Raw genomic sequence first — 26,221 nt, forward strand, 5'->3', positions numbered from 1 at the left:
TGGTTGGAATATTAATACAGTAGCAGAACAATATGGATTAAATAAAATTGAATATGGACCAAATACTGTATGGGGTAATGTTCCTCCATGGATATTTCCTGTGCCCAATGTGGACTTGAAACTTCTAGAGAAGAAGAAAGAATGGAATGAAAGTAATATGAATAATATAGGATATTTGGTTGAAGATTATGTGAAGAGGAATTAATTTTAATTATATGCTAATATTTACTGACGGATCAAAAGATCCAGGGACAGAACATGTAGGATCAGGAGTATATATACCAGAGTTTGATGTAGGTATATGTAAAAGAATTAATAATAAATTATCTGTATATACAGCAGAAATGGTTGCTATTATTTTAGTGTTACAGTGGATAGAAGAGGTGAGGCCAGAGAGAGTTGTCATTTGTTCAGACTCCACTGCTGCCCTGTTTAGTTTGAATTCCAAAAAGACCTCAAGAGATGATTTATTGATTGAAATATATACAATAATGCTGAGAATACAAAGAACTGGTGGTGATGTACAATTTGTTTGGGTCCCGGCTCATGTTGGTGTTGTGGGAAATGAAAAAGCTGATGAGATTGCAAAGACAGCATTAAAACTAAAAGATGATGAAATAATGAAAGTTCCCTTCGGAAAAGGAGAGGCCAAATCATTAATTAGAAAAGCAGTGAGTGACGAATGGCAGAACAAGTGGGACACAGACAATAAAGGGAGACACTATTACAGCATTCAGAAATCTATTAAAGTGAAGGGTTTCAAAGGGAAATATAGAAGAGATGAAGTGATCTTTTCAAGATTAAGGCTTGGACATACTGGGGTTAAAATCAACGCTGTATTTAATGACAATATGTGTGTCTGATAAATGTGAGGTATGTAATGTTCCTGAAAATGTCGAGCATGTCATAATGAAGTGTAGTAAATTTGATTTTGAGAGGAACATCTTGCGTGATAAGATATGTGAATTAGGACGGGGATGGAATTTAGAAGGGATACTGGGGATAAGTGAGGAAACATGGGAGTGTTACGAAGCTCTCTTTAACTTTCTTAAATCTACAGGATTAGACCATAAAATATAGGGCCTCCCTAAAATAATTTTTTTTTTTGTTTTTTTTTTTGTTTTTTGGATCAGTAAAAGGTAACCTGAAATACTAAAACCATGAATTACACACTCCGGTACAGTAGGTGGCGGTATGCACCGGAAAAAATTGGTTGCGACCCGTCATTAATACTAGAGAAGAAGAAGAAGAGAGAAAACGTATCTCAAACCCCGTTGCCAGGAAACGTCATTCTAACCGGAAAAAGTAGCGAAACAGTGCACACTGGGTTGAGCTTGAACTTGCCCCGGGGCGCATACCTGGAAACGTTCCATTGACGTGTTTGTGCGCTGACGTGAACAGTCCGGAAACGCAACTTTTGATGCAATGATAGATAGAAGATTTATATGTAGATGAAACATTTAAATTTAGCTAGAAATAGGAAACATATTTCGCCTGGTTTGGCTTCACTTCATTGGTTGCCTGTCGAATACCGTGTTAAATTGTTAAGGTTTTGCTGTATGTGTAGGGGTTTAATGGCCAGGCCCCACAGTACATTACAGATCTTCTTCTCCACTGGAAATGTTCTATGCCCTTATTGTCCTCAAACAGTTTTGATGTTGTCTGTGCCAAGGTCACGTTTGAAGTTAAAAGGGCATTGTGCTATTTCTGTTGCTGCTACAGGACTGTGGGATGAGCTGCTGGTACACACTGATGCTGATAGTTTTAAATCCTCATTGAAGGTATACCTTTTTTTCTTTGGCTTTTGGATCAGTGTAATTTTACTAATCAGTGTGCTCTCTTGTTATTCTGTCTATTTTATTGTGTTGTATTTCCTTGTTGGTTTTTATATTTTATTTATAGCACTTTGGTCAGTCTTGCCTTGCCTTGCCTTTGGTCTTATGTTTTGATATAGAAATATAGTAATAAAAATGCATAAATCTTATTTAGGTAAATCTTGCTAAATGTATTTGTTTTGGTCATTAAATCTGACAGAATTTGACCAGAGTTTTTACAAACATCGCCCCATATACTTTCTGTCTGTAGTGATGGCAGAGGCTCACCAGGCAGAAGTGTTTCAGTTCACCATCACTCCTGAGGGGATCGACCTGTATCTTTCCCACCATGCCCTAAATCAAATCTACTTCTCCGGTCTGTGATCCCGGAAGAAACGCATCAGCAGGATTAAGGTCAGTGACTCGAATGAGTATGACAAAACATAGATCATGTAATTCACTCGTAGGTTTTTGTCATGTATTTTAGTAGTCTTCTGTGTGTTTTTTTTTTTTTTTTTGGTAATATAAGTGAATGTAGTGAAATAAAGTTGCTTAAATGATACAGTTTGCATTATTTTTAAGTGTTAAAATCCAGAAACACCTTGGCAACTTCTGCTCCAGCATTTTGCACTAAAATGTTTTGTGCAATAGTTTTCTGTGACATAGCCCAAAGGTGTGATGCATGTGATTGTACAAAGGTGCATTAATACTTTTCACTTTCTCTTGGACAGAACAGAATCATTAAAGATGTATACCTATCTACCCCCTCCTCTTGGCTTTTTGTTGTCATAGCAATCCAATATGTACATGCAGTCTGATCCAACTATAGGCCTCACTGCTAAGATTCAGGAGCACTTGCCCCTGAGGTAACACTTGCTTTCATCCTTCAACAGACTTCTTTTAAATGGTTAACAGTTGCATGGTAAATTTTAAGATGGAGAAATGAATCACTTTTGTCTTATGATGATGAACATTTGCTCTGGCCAGTCTAAAGCTTCTCCTATCATAACACTTATGGATGTTTGAGCAACATTGATGCATTTCTACCAAGACCAAAGTCTGGGCAGTTAGTACCTTGAAAAAATTACAGTATCAATCATTTCTGTAAAGATATACTCTTTAAACAATAGCAATATTGGGATTTTTTTCATTTTACACTTGTCCTGCCGCAAGCTATAAAATAGATTTAGTTGCAAATAAGCATATATTTATTGCTGTAAATATAGTATACAAATATATATATATATACATATATATGTATATACACACTGTTTTCAACAGTGAAATGTTTCTTAAAGCACCAAATCAGCATATTAGAATGATTTCTGCAGGATCGTGTGACACTGGAGTAACGACTGCAGACAGTTCAGAAATATTTTAATTTAATTTATCAAAATAGAAAACTTTAAGTTGCTTAAAGTTGCAATAATACAATTCCATGACAGCTGTAAGTTCACAAACACACAATTAATGCAAATAAGGGCATTAACCCAGGGTTCAGTAATGTACTTTTTGAAACATCAGCTTGCAAATACCAAGGATCAATTGTTAACCACAGAAATTATGAGCAGTGTGAAATGTGAAACAAGATAATCCAGGATTCCATTTATACCATGTGTAGAATGAACCAGGGTTAATTATGTCAAGTGTGAAAAGACATATCCACCTTATTTTTCCTGTAAGAGCGGAACACACACATTTATCTATGACTCCTTCTCTCTCTTATTTTCCTGTTTAAACCCTAGTTAGGTTACTGTGCAGCTATCAGACTTTTTTACCATGCCTGCCTGCCCAATACAATGTAAATTAAATGTTTGTGAGTAATGTGCATGGATCGGTTTGCTGGGAATTGATGACTAAAATTGGCAGGGTTCTTGAATGTTTTGGCTTTATAAGTTACCAGTGAATGCTATCTCAACTGTTTCAGTATCTTGAGTCAGTAAAGCCTCTGCTAGATATGGCTGGTTTTCACGAATGACAAGACTGGATGCCGAGTTTGAGAAAAGTCTGCGTAACCGTCTACAAAAATACCTCAAAGTTAAAGCGCTGTGGGCCACAAACTATGTACGTGCCGAAAAATTCTGAGCAATTATTTCTTGTCAGTGTCTTATCTGGATTACGTGATTAAATACAATACTAACTGATTAAAATAAAGTATATGTGACAACTGATAATTGATCATTAATAAAAATTTATTGGTATTGAATCTTAGATACTTATAGGTTCACTCAAAAATGAAAATTTGCTCTTTACCTTCAGACCGTCCAAGATGTAGATGAGTTTGTTTCTCCATCAGAACAGATTTGGAGAAACTTAGTATTACATCATTTGCTCACTAATGGATCTTCTGCAGTGAATGGGTGCTGTCAGAATGAGAGTCCAAACAGCTGATAAAAACATCACAATAAATGACAAGTAATCCACACATCTCTAGTCAATCAATTAACCTCTAGTAAATGTAAAAACTGAGTGTTTGTATTCACTTCACAAGATATTAATTAATAGACTGTTGTGTGGATTACTTGTGAATTATTGTAATGTTTTTTATCAGCTGTTATTACTTTTGGATTATTGTGATGTTTTTATCCGTTGTTTGGACTTTCATTCTGACGGCACCCATTCACTGCAGAGGATCCACTTGTGAATATTGAATAAGTGATGTAATGTTACATTTCTCCTTTTTTTATGGTTAGGAAACAAACTCATTTGTAGCTTGCATAGTCTGAGGGTGAGTAAATTTTCTCCAAATTTTGATTTTTTGTTTAACCATTTGAAAACAGCTTTAATTAATTTTCTCCTTTTTTTCTGTTTTGTTTTTTTGTTTGATCATTTTAAAATGACTTTTCAAATAGTTGCAAATGTATGATCCAGCCTTCTATTAAATAACAACCCTTCAACAGCAGTTTTCAACCATTTTTTTAAAAGCAATGTTCTAATACTTTCATAGCCAACTGTATGATCATGTAAATTGTGTGTGTGTTTATGTATCAGATCAACACAGCAACATTATGAAATTTTGGAGATCTTTCATTTGTAATAGAGTTATTTTGTTTTATTATAGACATTTGATTAGGATAATTTAATGTCTTATTTAGAGTCAAAATGTTAATAATTTTTTTGATCATCCAGGTTAGTGACTGGTGAAAAGAGTATGTTTATCTCCGGAGCCAGAGAAACAGTAACTGTTATGGTATGTGAGCCTACACTATTACTCATTGCCACTTGTCAGTCTTTCAATAACCTAATACTATAAAAACAAAAAAGGAACATATCACCCTGGGTGGATACAGTCAATCCTTCAACATTTGCTAAACATCTATTATTTAGCCACAGGATTTCCTGTATGTGTCACCCACAGCTAATCAGGCAGCTCGAGCTGAGAATACTATCACAGCCGTGTTTCTGTATTGCCGCAAAGTTAATAGAGAGGAACTCAATCCTGTACGTGACAAAACCTTGTTTTTAAGTTACATTATGTTTTTGTCATGATTTTGTATGTGACATCCAGGCTAATGACACTTGACACTTATGTTACATGACAACTACCTAAATGTATACAAAATATGAATTATAAATCAGTTGTAAACACAGCAACCACTGTCATGCAGCTGTACTGTTCAACAGAGAATAGTCTTTGAGATCCTGTACTCTTGTTCACCTAGAGTTGTATTCCTAATACAGTCGTACCGCTGTGTGCACCTCAGTGTGAACGAATGTTTAACATCACACGCATGCCGGGAGAGGAGACCGGTACACACACACACACACACACAAATATACACAAAAAGTGATCTTATGCCCTTGACATAGTCTCTTGATCTCTCAGATGTGCTGCAGTATTGGCAGGACAGGGAGTTTGTCGCTGTGTACCACAGGGGCCGGTATTTCAGGTTATGGGTTTACCGAGCAGGACGCCTGCTATCCACCAGAGAGATCCAGTACCAGATTCAAAGAATCTTAGATGACCCCTCACCTCCTTCTCCAGGAGAGGACAAACTAGGGGCACTGACAGCAGCAAACAGATCAGATTCTTAGAAAATCTATGTCTGTGTTTGCTCTCCAGCAGAGGGTGTTATGGGATTTTATGTCAAGTACTGGTAACCACAGAATATATTTATATAGATTTTTCATATCCATTCATTCCTGATTGCCTATTAGACAACAAAGCTGAAAGAGCATTTGAGCATCTGTGGATCTTTAACACATGGTTGGCATATGATATCATATATTTTCATACTGAAACAGAAGCTTTCAGAAACTTTCAAAGACACTGAATGTGCACATTTTTGCGCGGATTGTGAAAGAACTGCGTTATATTTAATCATGCTCAAATGGGTTATACTCCATTGAAGGTGTTTAATTTTCTTTCTTTCTTTTTTTTTTTTTTTGATAGTTTAAACTGGTGGTTGAATGACATGGATTATTTGATGGCGTTTCCGATATTTTAGAGAGTATCTTGACCAAAGGCGCACTGACCATCTGGACTCTCTGTAGGAAGGCTCTGCCTGACTGGTTTATCATCCAAGAATAGTGGCAGATAAAGCTACATTGTTGGCCGAAAAGGGTAACAAACAAATCAAAAAGGATAAAAACAGTTGAGAGAAGCTTAAAGACCAAAAAAAAAAAAAAAAAAAGGTGACCAGTCACATCAGATTACCTTTGACCAATTATCTCACAGAGCATGTAGTTTATGAGCACCATATTAAAATCCCAGGACAACCCTAGTCAGAACGTTCACTGCTATTTATTACTCTGCATTGTCACACGTGAATATTCCATTCATTCATAACGAGACAGCAGCGATTCCACAACGGGTTACATTTGAGAGAGCTATTGAGTTAGAAAATAGAGTAAATGAAATAGCCTATATGGTGATTGCTCCGATTAACATGAAACACACACAGAGACATATGAATACTCAAATGGAAGAATTCTGTTGTTTCAGGTTTCTAGATTCAAGTTTTATGTTTATTATTGTCATATTTTTGTGTTCTGCTCTTTTTATGTATATTTCAAGTATTTTAGTTCATACAATAATACATTTATTTCAATCCCTTGTTGAAAAAAACAAAAAATAATAACCATCAATTGAATTTGTAATGGTTTTACTGGTTACAATGGACATTGTATTTGTTTTAATAGACCCTGTTGGTCTCTACTGATAATTGGTCACCAATTATTGATGGCTTTTGTTAAAACCACTTAATCCTAATGGAACATGTCCCAAAACACACTATAGGAAACCATTATTTAATGGTTTTAATGGATAAAAGTTGATGGTTTGTAGTAGTATTTGTATTGGAAACCATTAGAATTTCTGTGATGGTTTCTATTGTTTTTTCAGCAGGGTCAGGTTTTGTGATGTTATTTGCCATACATGCGATACATTGATTGCTGTAATATTGCGAGATAGGAGCGGCTGTTTATAGCTGTGGTGGGCCTATTTGGGGAAAATCCAGGGCCATTTTTTTTACACCCAGTCTATCCTTGCCGATGGCCGATATATGAAATCACACAACTGAATTTAAAGATGGAAAAAACAGACGCATAACAATTGTTGAAATTAAATTTCTGTTTATTTCACATAATATTTACTCTATTATATAATTTGAAAATGAAATACATATGAAAAAATAACTTGATAAAATATTAATCTGTGAAATAGAGATTTATTTATATAGCTAATTCTGTTATTCTATTGTAGTGTTTTCCACAAATAAAGAATTTGTTAAAAATATTAATAAAAAGGAAGTAAATACTGTAACCAACAGTGCACTCAGTAATCTGATAAACTTGTGAACACTGGGAATCATATTTTTTCAAATAAAGACTTAGTGCTAATTTTACACACAGCACACAATGAATATATCATGAATATGATATAGCTGCAAAAAAAGTGTTTTGAAATCAATCGTGCATGCCTATAGTGACAGCACAACTTAATTTACATGTTTTTATGCAGTCTACAAATGCACAGATCAGAGAATCTCACAGCTACATTCAACAAAATTTGCAGAATTTTAGTGAGATTAAATGATTATTAGATTTTCAGAGATTTGTTTAAATGAAATACATATGTGCTGAATGCTGATGGTAGATGACAAAGTATTGTAGCATTTTCCTTTCTACTATTAATAGAAAAGCAAATTCTATAATACTTTTTTCATATATAACTTTGTTTAAAAAAATTCTGTGTAATAATATGTTAGTCAGAACTGTTAAGCAAAGACAGTATACTTAAAGAATATGTAGAACGGGAGCTTTACGCACTCAGGCTTGGCTTTCGACATATAGGCATCATATAAATAGAAAAAAAAAATATTTGGCCAATTCTGAAAAATTAAAAAATGACAAATATTGGCTGATATACTGCCATTGGGGATATATAGGTTGACCACTAGTGAAGACTCCCTAGAGGACAACAAATGAAGAATGATGAATCCTCAGGAGACAGTGACATTAGAAGAGTATTTTCTAAAATACTAATCAGAAAGTAACAAAGTTTATTTATTTACAATATTTAGTAGTAGCTTATCAGTGATGACTGTCAGTTTATGCATAAGGCAGAAATGTTAGGAAAAATCAATTAAAGACGTAAACAAACAGACGATTAACACTAATAACAGCAATTATGCAATCAAACTTATAGCAAAATGTGGTAGTTCTGTATGTTGTTTCAGGGTAGGCATCATCTGAGGTCCTCTGAAGGGTTAGCATCATCTCTTCTCAGGTGTTCTGGATCCAGACTGGAGCTTGTGTAAATCCTAATTACATCCCGTGGCAAAACAGAGAAACAAATAGAGACATAATTAGCGTAACTGCTGTTCCAGCCAAGTAAAATTAATTTGTTTTAACCCAAGCTAAAGAACAAAAATGTGCATTTGATCAGATATAACTGCAGTATAAGATTATGAAATGCATTATTTGAATGCTTGGCCAAAGTGTTTTTAATCTAGATTTAAACAGCGAAAGTGTGTCTGAACCCCAAACATTATCAGGTAGGCTATTCCAGAGTTTGGGAGCCAAATGCGAAAAAGCTCTACCTCCTTTAGTGGACTTTGCTATCCTAGTTACTACCAAAAGTCCAGCGTTTTGTGACCTTAGGGAGCGTGATGGATTGTAGCGTGGTAGAAGACTAGTTAGGTACACAGGAGCTAAACCATTAAGGGCCTTATAAGTAAGTAATAATATTTTGTAACTGATACAGAAATTAATAGGTAGCCAGTGCAAAGACTGTAAGATTGGGGTAATACGATCATATTTTCTTGACCTGGTAAGGACTCTAGCTGCTGCATTTTGGACTACCTGTAGCTTGTTTATTGAAGATGCAGGACAACCACCTAGAACTGCATTACAGTAGTCCAGTCTAGAGGTCATGAATTGCATGAACTAGCTTTTCTGCATCAGAAACAGGTAACATGTTTCGTAGCTTGGCAATGTTTCTAAGATGGAAGAATGCTGTTTTTGTAACATGGGAAATATGATTTTCAAAATACAAGTTACTGTCTAATATAACACCCAGATTTTTGACTGTAGAGGAAGTAACAGTACATCAGTCTAGTTGTAATCTACTAGATTCTGTGTAATGTTTTTTGGTCCAATAAGTAATATCTCGGTCTTATCTGAATTTAATAGGAGAAAATTATTGGTCATCCAATCTTTTACGTTTTTAACACACTCTGTTAGCTTAGATAATTTAGAAGTTTAATCTGGTCTTGTTGAGATATATAGTTGAGTATCATCAGCATAACAGTGGAAACTAATCCTGTATTTTCTAATAATATTACCAAAGGGCAACATGTATATTGAAAATAGCAGAGGACCTTGGAGAGATCCTTGTGGCACTCCATATTCTACTGGTGATAAATGAGATGACTCCACATTTAGATAAACAAAGTGGTAGCGATCGGACAGGTAAGATCTAAACCATCTTAAAGGACCTCGCAGCCCAGATGAATACCTGTATAGTTTTGTCATCAATCTAGGGAGTATGTCGTGATCTATGGTGGTCGGAACGCAGCACTAAGATCAAGTAAAACTAGCAATGAGATGTAGCCTTGGTCTGATGCAAGAAGCAAGTCATTGTCATTGTTTTAACAAGTTGCAGGTTCTGTGCTATGGTGGGGCCTGAAACCAGACATGAAATTCGTTCATAGAGATAATTTTTTGCCAGGAAGGAGCACAACTGAGCAGACACAACTTTTCTAAAGTTTTAGACATAAATGGAAGATCTGAAATGGGCTGAATGTGCCAGTTCACTAGGATCTCGTTGTGGTTTCTTAATAAGAGGCTTAATAACCGCCAGCTTGAATGGTTTTGGGACGTGACCTAAAGATAACGACGAGTTAATAATATTGAGAAGCGGTTCTTCTGCTACAGGTAACAACACTTTCAGTAATTTAGTGAATTACTAAACGAGTTTCATGTGTAAACAAACCTGCGTGAGCATAGCAACACGGGATTGTCAGAGTTGGATTCATAATGTTTTAGTTTGAATTAAGAATTATTATAGCTATTTATTATAGAAATTATTCATTATTAAATTATTATATTAACCATAGGCCGTTGGGTACCGGGCTGTATGCGTTCGTCAGCATTCAAATGAAGTTTATCATGAATACATGTTACATAAAGTGCCTAATATAAAATAGGCCTACAAGAAAATATTTTATCATGGGCCCGTATATGGTGACAGAGCGGAAAAAGAAAAGAAGACCAACTATACCATGTCAACCTCCTCAAGCGATGGGTCGGGACTAGGGCCCAGCTGTCTGCTATGGCCACCACTGAACCCGTGGTTGTGGATGTTAATCCCCATCTGGCAACACCCTTCTAAGTCCCTGCCGAAAATAGGTTTTTTTTTTTTTTTGTTTTTTTTTTTTTTTTTTTCACACGTTATGTGTCTGATCGGTCAATTCTCCGATGTGTTCTCCCCTTCCACCGGGCGGACCACCCGTGCTCCAACATGACTTCTAGGGGTGTAAATCGGATGGTTTCGTCCCACGATACGATTCGATATCGATTCTCTTACCCCAGAGATATGATATTTTCCGATACCTCAAAAAACTTTTACGATACGATTACGATTCGATTCGATCAAGAGTCTATCGATCGATATAGATCAATATTTTTGATATATCTATTTTTACAACAACCATCTACATTTTTTTATTAACTCACAAAATGCAACCAAAATATATAACAAGAACATTTATCTGAAAATTTTTACTTCTGTACCTCAGTTGGGAACTTCACAACAAAAAAAATAGGCCTACACATTTTTTTTAATAATTAAAGAAAATAAAATAATTGGAAAAACAATTCTGGCTGCTACTATGGGTCAGTGATAATAATATTTTCTACGATAACCAAATTACAAGCAATAGCAGAAAAAATAACTACAATAAAAACAATACACAAGTTGAATAAACAGTTGCTTTTCAGGTTTTTCAGCTCAGTTCAAAAATAAATTTCAGGTACGCTACAGAAATGTAAGGCTAATCAAATGTCAAAATAAACTGCACCAGTCTTCACTCTATAAATTAAATATAGATGAATCATTCATTCTGATGTTATAACGGTTATTTAGTCAGGAGACAGTGAGCACTTGTATTTTTCTTTGACAGCATTAGATGTGTTATTAATGCGCATGTTGATTACATTTGTCTGTATTTATTCATCCATGCACAAAAAAGCAGAAGAGAGCGCTCGATTTAGTATTCACAACGGTTCTAGACCGGCTGTCTGTGGTGCGCGCGCTTCAGATGTGTGCTGAAAACTTCTCACACAGCAGCGGCTCGACCTGTTTCCACAACAATCACGAGCATCTTTTATGCTCACCTTGTGCCTTCGGGCAAGGGCAGGTCCTTATATCGAGTCCTGATACGTGAGTTTTGAGAGAGAATGCACGCGTTGGCGGTAATGCAATAGACTAGCGGGACATTATGTGGGGGGGGGGGGGGGGGAAAAATGGGACCAGTGCCCAAAAAGGTGCATATTACAGATATCGAGATCTTTTCCGTGTGGCATCGATGCATCGTATCGCAAGACCATCGTATCGATGTACGCTCCATATCGATGAATCGTTACACCCCTAGTGACTTCCGCACACAACCAGGAACGATCGGTCAGGCAGGGGCCCTACCCGTGTCCCGGGAGGCTCTGCGACACGCCATCGAGGAGGAAGTACAGGAGATTATCTGAGTTAGGGGTGATAGAACCATCACGCAGCCCTGGTCCAGTCCCATCGTCATGGTCCCCCCAAGCCGGGTGGCAACCATTCCGCTTTTGCAACGACTTCCGCCGCCTCAACGAGGTCTCCGAGTTTGACGGCTACCCGGAGCTGCAGCCGTGCGACGAGCTGCTGGATTGCCCAGGGAGAGCCACAGTTCATCTCCACCCTAGACCTCACTAAGGGATACTGGCAAGTGCCATGACAGAGGAGGCCATGCCGAAAAACGTGTTCTCAACCCCAGTGCCCACTGGCAAATACCAGGTTCTCCCCTGGGTTACTATCGCTGTTTCATCCCTAAAAACTTTCTCCTCCTTAGAGCTCACCTGACAGACCTGACCAGGAAGGGGCAGCCAGAGAAGACTCCCTGGGGCCCCACCGAAGACAAAGCATTCCAGCGAGTGAAGGAGGCGCTCGCCTCCAAGCTGGTCCTCTGAGCCCCAAACTTTAACAGCCCCTTCCTGTTGCAGACAGAGCCTCCAAAAACCGGGTTTGGGGAGCCGTCCTCTTCCCAGGTTTAGGATGGTGAGGAACACCCGGTGATCTACATCAGCCGAAAGCTGTCCCCCGCAGAATTCACCCACGGGGCCTTATTGAAGTCCTCTTGTTGTGTGATCTTCACCCGTACAAAGCCAATTCAGAAATTAAATTCGTTCCAAATCAGATAAATACAAACATTGATTTACTCAAGATTGAATCTAACGAGATTCTCACACACTGCATGGGGGTTTTTTCTGATAAAGAATCCCAAAGTAGGGTTTTGTCACTTCCCTTATATACTCAGACCAAAGAAATCTTTAAACTCTGTAAAACAAAAGACCTTTTGGTTGTTAAGATCCGCTGATCACGGGTCACACCTGGCTGGAAATAGATCAAAACATTCCCACAGAACCCACTCATCAGCAGAACATAATTCTACAAAGGTTTTCATGAGGAGATCAAGCCCATTGTTTTGTGGCATGGCATTTGCAATGTGACGTTCCGAGTTTTGACTTTATGAGGAGTTAAATTTCAATTCCTTGCATTTCCCTGTTATTTTAAAGTGCTATGTAATTTGAGAGGCCCTAGCATATATTCTGTTAAAAGACTAACTTTCTTTCCTTGACTTACCTATACAGTACACTTTAAATTATGGCTTACTTGTGGTTTATTCAACTGGGTAACCAAAGGAGCTGCCCTTTTCCCAAGTGTTCCACTTAACTTGCCCATTCCTTTTAAGTCACTTTTTAACCCCAAAAATAAAATTAAAACCTAATCTCTGATTTACTTAATGGAAACTTTGTACCTCGATCGTTTCTCTCTGTAAGCTTGCTTTGCTAATTTATCCCAAATTCTTCATTTCCCTCTGTATTTCCTATTGTGTTTGGGCACGCATATAAAACTGATTGATGTACATATCGTTTGCTAAGTGCATTTGTATATTTTAATAATAAAACAGCATATCTTGATGACCATGCATTTAAAAGAGTTCAAACTCTTTACGACTGAAAATGAGTCAGAACAAATTAAAAACATTCTCAGGTTTATGTTCCTAAAACACACTGCAATGCCAAGAGCATTTCTATCAATTTGTACAGTAATAACTTGCCAAATAATTTGAAGTTCACTGTTAGTCACTGGTGATCATCCTGCTATAAAAGCATGTGAAACTGACTAGACATTGTGGCCAGAGTATGCGTGACCCAACTCAGAATTTAGGGCTCTGCATTTTTTGATCCATCCAAAACTGCACACACAAACTTGTGTGAAACACATGGAGCAGCTGGCAGTCCATATTTTGCAGTGGCTCCTGGGGAGCCTTGCTCACGGCCACCTCCGTCGTGTAACTGAAGGTGGGAACGGAGGGCTGTAACGTTCACTTCCCCCCACCAAACATTCCCTGGCCGGTACGAGATTCGCACCCGCAACCTTTGGGTTATGATGCAGACTCTCTAACCATTAGGACACCAATTCCTCCCCACCGTAGCCCCAGTTATTTGGATCTTTTGAGCCATCTGTAACCACTTGTATATGTCAGGGGTATTGGACGCTGGACACTATTCTGAAAATGCAGAAGACAAGTCAGCTTCTCTTTCTGTTTTATTTTTTTTTTTTTTTTTTTTTAACCCTCCAACAAATGCAAATCTACTTGAGGCGTTACATAAAACCCATTGTTCATATTCCTGAATCAACACTGGCTTGCTCATCTTGCTGATTAGTTACATGTAGTCTTCTGCAGAGCATTTACCACTACACCCCAACTGGGTTCTACATCTTTCATTTTGGTCCCATCAGTTTCTGTAAGACCATTTTGGTAGGATGTTCATCTTTATTGCCACTGGAGGTTAGCCCAGTAATTGACCATTAATTGTTCCATTCTGATTTCTAGGGCATCTCTCCTCTAGTAAGACCTTGGAAAATCGGGAATGGCTGTAGTCTTTCTTTACTGCTCCATAACACTGTTTCATCGCTTGAGCTTGAAGTTTTACAAAGTTCTTCTAAGGCAGGTTTTTTGAGCCCCGAACCATATTCCCACAACAACCCATAATCAAACACGACCGGAGCAGTCTACATGATTGTTTTTAAATGAGAAAAAACTTGATCCCCAGTCCACTCCACTACAACCATCTCAATGATGTTTCCAACACCTTATGACCATTTCTGTAAACTATTGTATTTATATGTTCAGCCCAACTTCAGTTCAAGTTTGCATCAAAAATAAATACTAAACGCTAAAATCCTTCACCCCTTCAATCAATCCCTTTCTAACTTATTTCTTATACATCTTCAAACGCGCTTCTGGACTGAACCCTGTTCTTAGAGAAAATTACTGTTTTATTACTTTTGCTACACTGAGAATTTAAATACCCCAGTCATATGCCCCTTCTTCTAATTTACCAATTGCCTCTTGTATCCTCCGTATTAATCTATAACATAGTCTTCCCCTTTTTCAGAGAGGCCCTGTGCCTGGCAACCACGAGAACTACCTATATCTCTAGTTCTACTTGATTAAATTCACCATTTATCATTATTGAAAAAAACATAGTGGGACTTATCCACACGCCCACATTTTCTGTCCTGAATGTATTTGACACTTCAGTCCTCTATAATTACCATGGATGCTTCTGTTCACCAAAAAAAACTTTTATCCAATTGTATATTCTTCCACCTCTATTAACCTTGTCCGTTCTCAAGCCGTTCTATTATTTTAACAGACATGCGAAGTCAGAGCTATGCGTCGGTAAATTAGAGAGGTTTTGAAGGATCTTTTCCTGGCCTTTCTTAGAGGTATTATGTATTGCTTTTTTTCAAACTGTTCGGAAGTCTTCCCTTCTCCCATAATCTATTACAGGGGTTGGCAACCTACGGCAAACAACGTGTGCAACAGCAACCCAATAGGGAAAATGCAGGACTGTAATGAGGTAAAAACTTCTCATAGTCCACACAACAAGCCTGTTTGGAGCTATAGAATACTATTAACGTGTGAGAATTAACTTGCGCTAGTCTATGGATTCGCATGAGCAAAGCCCTCAGCAGTCTAATCTAGCGGCTCGTCAATGCCAAAATGACTGAGATGGCTAAACAAATCGGAAGTAATGTTGGGGTTTAACAATAACATTTTTATGATAGAAATGTGTACATTACCGACCAGCTATATCCATCTGAATGCAAAACTCACCTACTCAAAATTTGTTTTTTCCTCAAATATGGCCATTTTGATAGAGAGAGAGAGAGAGAGAGAGTAGAGAGGAGAGAGAGGTATGTGTAATTATCTGGCATCTGTCTCTCTCGACAAACAAAGAAGCTGAGTTTTAGTTAATAAAAAACCAGAGATGTTGGGGACTGCACCCACAAATGCCGGTTCCGTTGATGGTGTGTAACCACTTCAGGTACTCTGATCAGGGAGTGTGGAGTCGGAGTCATCTAAGTGGGTCTTGTCCACATTCTTTAGGTGCAAGCGGTTTCATACACACTACTATGCATGAAGGTATGCATTGAAGGTATGCACTGAGGTAGTAGTTTCTGGCAATAACAATAAACAGAAGAGTAAATAATAATTAAATATTAGCATACTGTTCAAATAAAACAGCGCATTTCAAATTAACAATATACACAACTTCTCTCTCAACATGTGTCAGGTAACTAATAATTACTGGAGTGTAAACATGATTGTAAAGGAGCATATAAACAACCTAAATACATTACTAACATTCATTCTCTTTACGATATTAAAGTATAACAAACCGTATAATGTATTGTATGGAATCCGAAACTTATTTAAACAAGATATTAAAAAACCATTAGCAAGATGACGCAGCGATGCTTGCAGCACTCCGACGTGCGTTTTCACTGATGAATTAATGATCATAAGGATCGCGAACCACCAACAACATTACACAGAGCTTAATGTAGAAACAGGATTCAGCAGTATCAAAATCCAGTATTACACAAAACTTCGTCAGTAACTTTGTCCTGGCATTAGCGATGCTGCACAGGTGGAACCCGCGTCACATTTGTGTCACGCTCTGCATGCGTAAAACAATGACGCGTCACTTGCGCCAAAACACGAATCACACTAACCGGGTTGCGTAGTGCATATTTACATAAAACAAGCTCTCACCAGCAGATATAAAAAAAGTATGATTAATAATAATAGAAATAGTATTAAAAGATATATAATATGAAGAATTCATTCAACAAGCGATTTAACTTCCCCTTTGTGGTGTTGGCACAGTAGTTAACCAGAAAAATATAAATGTCACGTCATGCCGAAAAGGTTGCCGACGCGACCCCTGCTCTATTATTCTAAAAAAATTCCCACAGCCCCATCTTTATGATGTCTTATCATTAAAAACCCCCCACTCTTTATCAATGCTTCTGTTTTTCCTCTCTTTGTTATATCTCTCCACCTCTTTCCTTCCTCACCTAAGATCCCTGACCCATGTATTTCTGCAAATGTTTTTACTAGCATTTCTGCTTTGCGCTTATCCTTTACAGCTATTTCTCTTTCTGACTCTAATACCAGATATTCCCCTCTTTTCTTTTTTTCCTTTTCTGACCTTTATCTTATCTGAAGTTCATCTCTGACTTCATCCCAGGTCAAGCCTGTCAATCAAAGATGACATATTGCTGCTATAACAACTAACCAAGTCTTCTGTGTTTTTGATTCAATCGCAGCTGTATTATTTATAACTCCTGCAATAAATGTTACTATTTTTTTCTTTTCAATCATCATAAATTCTTCCAGAACTTAATTGTTTCGTTCAACTGAAACCCCTGACTGACCTCTTTGCTCTTTAGTTTGTCCTTTTACCTGTTTTGCTGCCTCTGCATATGTTAGCTTCTTTTCCACCCTCCTTTTCTGAATCTCCATTTTCCATTTTTTGATACTACTTCAAATCCTCTGAATGCTGCACTGGGTGCCTCTCCACACTGTATAAAAAAGTAAACCATGAATCTACTTAAGAAAAAGCGAGTAAACATAACTGAGTTTTTTACAAATTTTCCCAGATCTATAAATTGAATTTAACTCATTAGTGTATTATTTTGTGAATATTGATGAACTTTTGGGCAATTTCATTTGTTTTTCCATGAAAATCTTGAGAAGGTTTTTATTAGGTTGAAACATAATCCTTTCATATTTGTGGGCAATACGCTTGAAGTCACACACAGACGTTTTAACATTCAGCACACAAATCACAACAATGGTAACATTCAGTTTCATTTAGTTTTATTATTGTCTAAAAACCATTTTAATTGCTCTTTTTGTTGTGCTACTACTGCAGCAAGGCAGCAAATAAAATTGGAAAATAAAAAACAACAAACTGTAAAACAAAGGCAATTGTATAAATTTAATTCATGCCGCAATGCACTCTGGGAAGTCAGTAATTCTGAGTAGTAATGTTCCTCAGATCACAGATTCAATTAAGTTAAGAAAACTTAAATGGCCTAAGTAAATTGAACTCAAAATAAGTAATTCAATTCAATTCAAGTTTATTTGTATAGCACTTTTTATGATACAAATCATTGCAAAGCAGCTTTACAGAAATAAAGTTTCTACAATATTTAGTAGTAGCTTATCAGTGATGACTGTCAGTTTATGTGCATATGGCGAAATGTTCGGAAAAATCATGAAAAAGACATAAACAAACGACGATTAACACTTTTAACAGCAATTATGCAATCGAACTTATAGCAAAATGTGGTAGTTTCTGTATGTTGTCTCTGGGTTTAGCATTATCTGAGGTCCTCTGAGGGGTTGGCATCAGCTCTTTTGTAAGGAATACTTTTAATATCTTAGTGGAGATTTAAATGACACTTAAACAATAAAGTTAAGATTACTTAATTGAATTAAGGCAACGAGTTTGCACAATTGAATCAAGTAAACTTTGGTTGTATGCCTTCCTCATACTTGCCCATATTCATGGTTTCCTCCAAAACAAGTATATCTACACTGTTTCCCTACATCTTGTAGCAATATGACCAAACCTTTGGCAATTTAAAAAAACTCATCTGGTCCTGGTATATACTCTCTTACAATGTAGCTCATCAAACCCATCATTAACTCTTTTTGGAATTTCTTGAAATTCTGTTACTACTGTTTCAGTGTCTCTTCTGTTTCCATATGCAGCTGATTTTATCCTTTGGCACATTACTATCTTCCCTCCCTTTAAGTTACCTTTAAACTCTTCCTACCCATATTAAGAGGAACCCAAAAATGATCCCCTTTCGGCCAACTCTGTTTGTGCTGACCAACTTTAATCTATAAACCACTAACCAGCTGTAAAAATCTATAAATATTATTGCCTATAATGCACAAGCCTGGTTTTCAAGATTATGCCTTTATTGTTTTTATATACAGTACTGAATCCATATTTTTCATGTTTTATATACTGTACCCACTTAAATTAAATTCTGACACCGTTTGAGATAAAGGTATCAAACAAACTGTAAAATATTCCTATATTATTTCCTATAATGCACAAGGCTTGGTTTTTTTTGACAGTACTGAACCCATTTATATCCAAGAAATATGAACACCATTTAAGATAAAATATATCACACCCAACTGTATATTTTCAGCTCATTATCTGATGTTTTTTTTATATAGAGTACTTAACTTTTGAATTTTTTTAGACAGTCCCTGAAACCCATTTCAATACATTTTAACCTGGAACACCATACAGACATGAATATAATGTGTGTGTGTGTGTGTATACATACATATACATACATATATGCATACTTACATGCATATTTATATGCATATACAGGTCCTTCTCAAAAAATTAGCATATTGTGAAAAAGTTCATTATTTTCCATAATGTAATGATAAAAATTAAACTTTCATATATTTTAGATTCATTGCACACCAACTGAAATATTTCAGGTCTTTTATTGTTTTAATACTGATGATTTTGGCATACAGCTCATGAAAACCCAAAATTCCTATCTCTAAAAAATTAGCATATCATGAAAAGGTTCTCTAAACGAGCTATTAACCTAATCATCTGAATCAACTAATTAACTCTAAACACCTGTAAAAGATTCCTGAGGCTTTTTAAAAAACTCCCAGCCTGGTTCATTACTCAAAACCGCAATCATGGGTAAAGGTAAGACTGCCGACCTGACTGCTGTCCAGAAGGCCATCATTGACACCCTCAAGTGAGAGGGTAAGACACAGAAAGAAATTTTCTGAACGAATAGGCTGTTCCCAGAGTGCTGTATCAAGGCACCTCAGTGGGAAGTTCTGTGGGAAGGAAAAAGTGTGGCAAAAAACGCTGCACAACGAGAAGAGGTGACCGGACCCTAAGGAAGATTGTGGAGAAGGACCGATTCCAGACCTTGGGGTACCTGCGGAAGCAGTGGGCTGAGTCTGGAGTAGAAACATCCAGAGCCACCGTGCACAGGCGTGTGCTTTTGAACCAGAAAAAACAGCGGCAGAAGCGCCTGACCTGGGCAACAGAGAAGCAGCACTGGACTGTTGCTCAGTGGTCCAAAGTACTTTTTTTTTTCGGATGAAGCAAATTTTGAATGTCATTCGGAAATCAAGGTGCCAGAGTCTGGAGGAAGACTGGGGAGAAGGAAATGGCAAAATGCCTGAAGTCCCAGTGTCAAGTACCCACAGTCAGTGAAGGTCTGGGGTGCCATGTCAGCTGCTGGTGTTGGTCCACTGTGTTTTATCAAGGGCAGGGTCAATGCAGCTAGCTATCAGGAGATTTTGGAGCACTTCATGCTTCCATCTGCTGAAAAGCTTTATGGAGATGAAGATTTTTGTTTTTCAGCACGACCTGGCACCTGCTCACAGTGCCAAAACCACTGGTAAATGGTTTACTGACCATGGTATTACTGTGCTCAAATTGGCCTGCCAACTCTCCTGACCTGAACCCCATAGAGAATCTGTGGGATATTGTGAAGAGAAAGTTGAGAGACGCAAGACCCCCAACACTCTGGATGAGCTTAAGGCCGCTATCGAAGCATCCTGGCCTCCATAACACCTCAGCAGTGCCACAGGCTGATTGCCTCCATGCCACGCCGCATTGAAGCAGTCATTTCTGCAAAAGGATTCCCGACCAAGTATTGAGTGCATAACTGAACATAATTATTTGAAGGTTGACTTTTTTTGTATTAAAAACACTTTTCTTTTATTGGTCGGATGAAATATGCTAATTTTTTGAGATAGGAATTTTGGGTTTTCATGATCTGTGTGCCAAAATCATCAGTATTAAAACAATAAAAGACCTGAAATATTTCAGTTGGTGTGCAATGAATCTAAAATATATGAAAGTTTAATTTTTATCATTACATTATGGAAAATAATGAACTTTTTCACAATATGCTAATTTCTGAGAAGGACCTGTATGTATGGTGTTCCAGATTAATGTATTGAAATGGGTTCCAGGACTGTTTAAAAATATTAAAAGTTAAGTACTCTATATAAAAAACATCAGATTAATGATCTGAAAAATAATCTGAAAAAAAAAGGGCATAATCTGAAAAACTAAGACTTGTGCATTTTAGGGAATAATATTCTGAATATTGTACAGTTGTTTTGATACCTTTATCCCAAATAGTGTCAGAGTTTAATTAAAGTGGGTTACAGTATATAAAACATATGAAAAATATGGTTTCAGTACTGTATGTAAAAACAATAAGGGAAAAAATCAAGCCTTGTGCATTATAGGGAATAATATTCTGAATATTTTACAGTTGGTTTGATAACTTTAGATCAAAATGGTGTGTTGTCGTTTAATGGATTTATATTATTGCATACATTAAAGTTGTAAAATTTTTATAAAACAGATAAAATGGTAATTCCAAAAAATGAGCTTTGTGCAATAACAGGGATGGTTTTCATTTTAGTATTGGTTTTATATTAAAATGCCACGTAGTTAAATTGTTTAATTCAGTAAATGGAAATGGAATTTTTGTTCCCCCTAGAAATTAAGCAATTGTGCAATGTAAAGGACATATATTTATGTCTGAGTTAGTTTGGTCTCAAAACATAACAGCCGCAAAGAGTTTAATTAGCAAAAAAAAAAAACTTGTCTAATGATTGTCAAACATCAAACTAAACTGTCGTCGTTTGAACTATAGTTTCGGGGGGAACACCGAATTGTTGACCATGTTGGTAACGACGGAACTTGCGTCCATAGTTGGCTAACGATGCTTTTGGGAAACACACCCCTTGTAGGTTCGGAGTTAATGAAAATGAGGAGTGAATTTGCACCCCTGAGGCAAAGCAAAATGTGGTACATCCTTTTATAAAACCTTTCATAGCGACTGTACTTACAAATTATGTAATTATTATCTTGATTACTTTTTATCATTTAAAACCAGTATGACAAAATATTCACACTGTTCTTTTCCAAAAACCTAATCCACAAAGTGACCAGGATAGTGGCTCCATAAAACACCTGAATGTATCCAAATAATAGTCCATGTAACTTATGCCTTACATTCAAATTATTCTGAAGTCACCTTACAGCTTTGTGTGATATAGTTTTTATTTGTTTATCTCAATGTTGCCACTAGGTTCACATGTTTCTGTAGTATAACTTAGAGAAAAAAGCTTCCATCAATCCCTCGTTGACAATTCTGAACAGTGATTCAGATGGGACATGTTATTTCTACACAACCCTGGAGTTTGTCTAAATAATTTCAGACTGAATGTTCTCCAGGACAAACACTGATGTTTTTGAACACCAATTACCATCCGAATAGGACCTTTGTAATCTTAAAAATGTAATAACCTCTTCCAAATGTGATAAAAATGTAATGATTCCTGCTGAAATCACAGACACTGCTTGGGCTACTCAAAAATGTAACAAACAGCTGAACTGCTATATATACTGTATATTTCATTAGCAAACTTGCATTCGGGTCTGTCTCCATTCTTGATTGGAGCATCCACCAACATCCCCCAATTAAATTCTAAAAGATAAAATGTCCTGTCTTTTTTCTCATTGAATATTATCCAAGTAGAATGTTTGCCATTTCATGTTTACTTGAATTACTGAAGATCAAGTGTTTGGGTCTTCAGGTGTCTTTTGAATATAATGTGTAATTCAGCTGGTCATGAAAGCTCAAACCATCATCCAGAGAAAGTGCTGAAAGGAGGTTTTGTGATGAGAACACAAAGCACTGCTTCACAGAGCTTCAAAGAGTGTAGATCGGAGGGTGTGGGATGCAGAACATCAGTGGCTTGAACCCGAGGAGAGCAGCTACTTTGACAGCAAGATATAAGCACCCACTTAGTTCCGTTTAATGCTACTGCTTTTTTGTCTTTAAAAGTCTATGCATGCTGGAAAGTAATGAGATGATAAAAGCCTGGGCAAGCAACTGTGCATCACGCTTAGACAGGAAATGCGAGGATGTTGTGCACTACATTACAGATGAAGTGACCTTTGCTTGAATGCTAGAACAATACTTGCAATGAAAGCAATTTTATACTCTCTGTATTTTCTCTCACACTCTGATGCTAGTCTGTAACTGTTATGTACAGTACTCATGCTCTCAGAGTTTAATGGAGAACAGCCATTCACACCTCTATGAACCTTAGCCTAGAGCTAAATAATGCAAACATAAAGCAGTGCTTGTCTGTGTTTTGACTATTAGGATCCATCCCTTACATATCTGTCTTTCATTTTATTTGAAAAGGCCTAATATATCTGTTATTCAGTTGAAAGACTATTCATTGGAGCTGTTTAAGCATGTAATAATGACTTAATAAATTTCTAATTCCTTGCCTAGATAAAATGTGAGTCATTCTACAGTTGTGATGGCATTTGTTCACAAACTGACACTCACACTAATTAAGTGCTTTTTTCAAATCAAATTTTCAATATTGTCAGTGGTCATACAAGATGTTACGCCTAATTGAACGTAACCTTGACAAGAAGGGTTTCAGATTTCATGATTAAGATGTAAATACATAAATAAATACAGAGATTAAAAACAGCTATTTTAAATTAGCTTTTTTTAAATTTAGTTTATCTTTATAAAATTTATAAAAAAAAAAAAAAAAAAAAACTTTTGCTCCTGGAGCTCAACTGGTAGAACAGTGAACTAAATGATTTCTTGATAATATTTTTTATATGAAAATAGAATAAGCTTGATAATATGGTGGTATAGAGCTGGACAATATGGCCAAAAAAGTATCATGATAAAAATGTTCATATCAGTTGATATAGATAATTATCACAATAAACTTCAAATCTTTGTTACCTTGTTTACATACTGTTTGAGTTTCATTAAAATGAACCACTGGTCTTCAATAGTAGCATACATTTAGATAATAATAACCACAGTTATAGTATCTCAATACCATGGTAAAAATGTATCTGTTCCTAGGTATTTTTATGAAATACAGTAGTCTAAATACATTTAGGCTAAATACATAAATGCACAAACAAACGCTATTGCTTAATCACAAAAAATACTGTAATAAATATTCCCTTACTCCTTTAATACATTTCTTATGATTATCCCACATTTCTGCCAAAATACCATGGTGCAGTTAGTGTTACTAAAGTAAATCCATGTTAAATGATGCTGATTGTAGATTGCGCACAGTGTTTCTCCTGTTTGTCAGCGCTGTTTCATCTGGCTGTAAACTGTTTAAGAGTCAGCAAAAATCCTATAGTTAAAAACATGTTTAAATTCATATTTTAGGACCTTTACAGTATATCAACAATAGATAAGTAGCATGGGAAAATGCACGTTCTTCCTGATTCAAACCCAAATACAACATTCTCAAGATTAAGATATCACTAAGATGTCTACAAGGAAGTTTTTCCTTATCGGTTAAAGTGCATGTTATCTGCGATGGTTCAGTAAAATGCTTTAATGAAAATGTTTTTGTTTTGTGTGGGTCTTTAACTGATTTTCTTTGACTCTGTCCTGTCAGGAAGCCCTGGGCTCAGATGAGGAAGCAGTTCTTTAGTTCTGGAGTGAACAAGCGCTCATTGGACTGCATTGAAAAAGTGGCCTTCTTTGTCACACTGGGTGATCACGAATAAGGCATGATGGGGGAAGATCCCCCATGAACTTGGGACCGCTATGCCAAATCCCTCCTTAACGGAAAATGCTATGATAGGTGGGAGAGCAGCATGATGTGTTTGCGTGTCCAGGACATTGCTTAACTTCTGTTCTCCTTCCCTCAGTTGGTTTTGATAAGTCATTTTCTGTCATGGTGTACAGGTGCTGGTCATTATAATTAGAATATCATCAAAAAGTTGATTTATTTCACTAATTACATTCAAAAAGTGAAACTTGTTTATTATATTCATTCATTTACACACAGACTGATATATTTCAAATATTTATTTCTTTTAACTTTTTATGATGATTATAAAAATCCCAAATTCAGTATCTCAGAAAATTAGAATATTGTGTAAAAGGTTCAATGTAGACACCTGGTGCCACACTCTAATCAGCTAATTAACTCAAAACACCTGCAAAGGCCTTTAAATGGTCTCTCAGTCTAGTTCTGTAGGCTACACAACTCATGGGGAAGACTGCTGACTTGACAGTTGTCCAAAAGACGACCACTGACACCTTGCACACAAGGAGGGCAAGACACAAAAGGTAATTGCAAAAGAGGCTGGCTGTTCACAGAGTGTCGAAGCACATTAATAGAGAGGCGAAGGGAAGGAAAAGATGTGGTAGAAAAAAAGTGTACAAGCAATAGGGATAACTGCACCCTAGAGAGGATTGTGAAACAAAACCAATTCAAAAATGTGGGGGAGATTCACAAAGAGTGGACTGCAGCTGGAGTCAGTGCTTCAAGAACCACTACTCACAGACGTATGCAAGACATGGGTTTTAGCTGTCACATTCCTTGTTCAACAGACAGTGTACTCTTGAACAACAGACAGCGTCAGAATGGGCTAAAGACAAAAAGGACTGGACTGCTGCTGAGTTGTCCAGAGTTATGTTCTCTAAAGAAAGTAAATTTTGCATTTCCTTTGGAAATCAGGTCCCAGAGTCTGGAGGAAGAGATGAGAGGCACACAATCCACGTTGCTTGAGGTCCAGTGTAAAGTTTCCACAGTCAGTGATGGTTTGGGGTGCCATGTCATCTGCTGGTGTTGGTCCACTGTGTTTTTCTGAGGTCCAAGGTCAATGCAGTCATATACCAGGAAGTTTTAGAGCACTTCATGCTTCCTGCTGATGACCAACTTTTTGGAGATGGCAGATTTCATTTTCCAACAGGACTTGGCACCTGCACACAGTTCCAAAGCTACCAGTACCTGGTTTAAGGACCATGGTATCCCTGTTCTTAATTGGCCAGCAAACTCGCCTGACCTTAACCCCATAGGAAATCTATGGGGTATTGTGAAGAGGAAGATGTGATATGCCAGACCCAAGAATGCAGAAGAGCTGAAGGCCACTATCAGAGCAACCTGGGATCTCATAACACCTGAGCAGTGCCACTGACTGATCGACTCCATGCCACGCTGCATTGCTGCAGTAATTCAGGCAAAAGGAGTCCCAACTAAGTATTGAGTGCTGTACATGCTCATACTTTTCATGTTCATACTTTTCTGTTGGCCAAGATTTCTAAAAATCCTTTCTTTGTATTGGTCTTAAGTAATATTCTAATTTTCTGAGATACTGAATTTGGGATTTTTCCTTAGTTGTCAGTTATAATCATCAAAATTAAAAGAAATAAACATTTGAAATATATCAGTCTG

At 36.9% G+C, this 26,221-nt stretch overlaps 1 long non-coding RNA gene across 2 annotated transcripts; it reads left to right on the forward strand.

Annotated features, from left to right (window-relative positions):
- Nucleotides 1–1,312: 1,312 nt before the first annotated feature.
- Nucleotides 1,313–24,572, forward strand: LOC122134376. Of its 2 annotated transcripts, XR_006159564.1 has the most exons (5): nt 1,313–1,781; nt 2,086–2,228; nt 2,607–2,680; nt 4,944–5,004; nt 24,434–24,572. It is a non-coding gene; the product is annotated as an uncharacterized LOC122134376 (long non-coding RNA). The 2 variants fall into 2 exon arrangements; XR_006159565.1 differs by lacking the exons at nt 2,607–2,680; nt 4,944–5,004.
- The last annotated feature ends 1,649 nt before the right edge of the window (nt 24,573–26,221 follow it).

This window comes from Cyprinus carpio, unplaced genomic scaffold, assembly GCF_018340385.1.
Source record: "Cyprinus carpio isolate SPL01 unplaced genomic scaffold, ASM1834038v1 S000006603, whole genome shotgun sequence".
Taxonomy (NCBI): domain Eukaryota; kingdom Metazoa; phylum Chordata; class Actinopteri; order Cypriniformes; family Cyprinidae; genus Cyprinus; species Cyprinus carpio.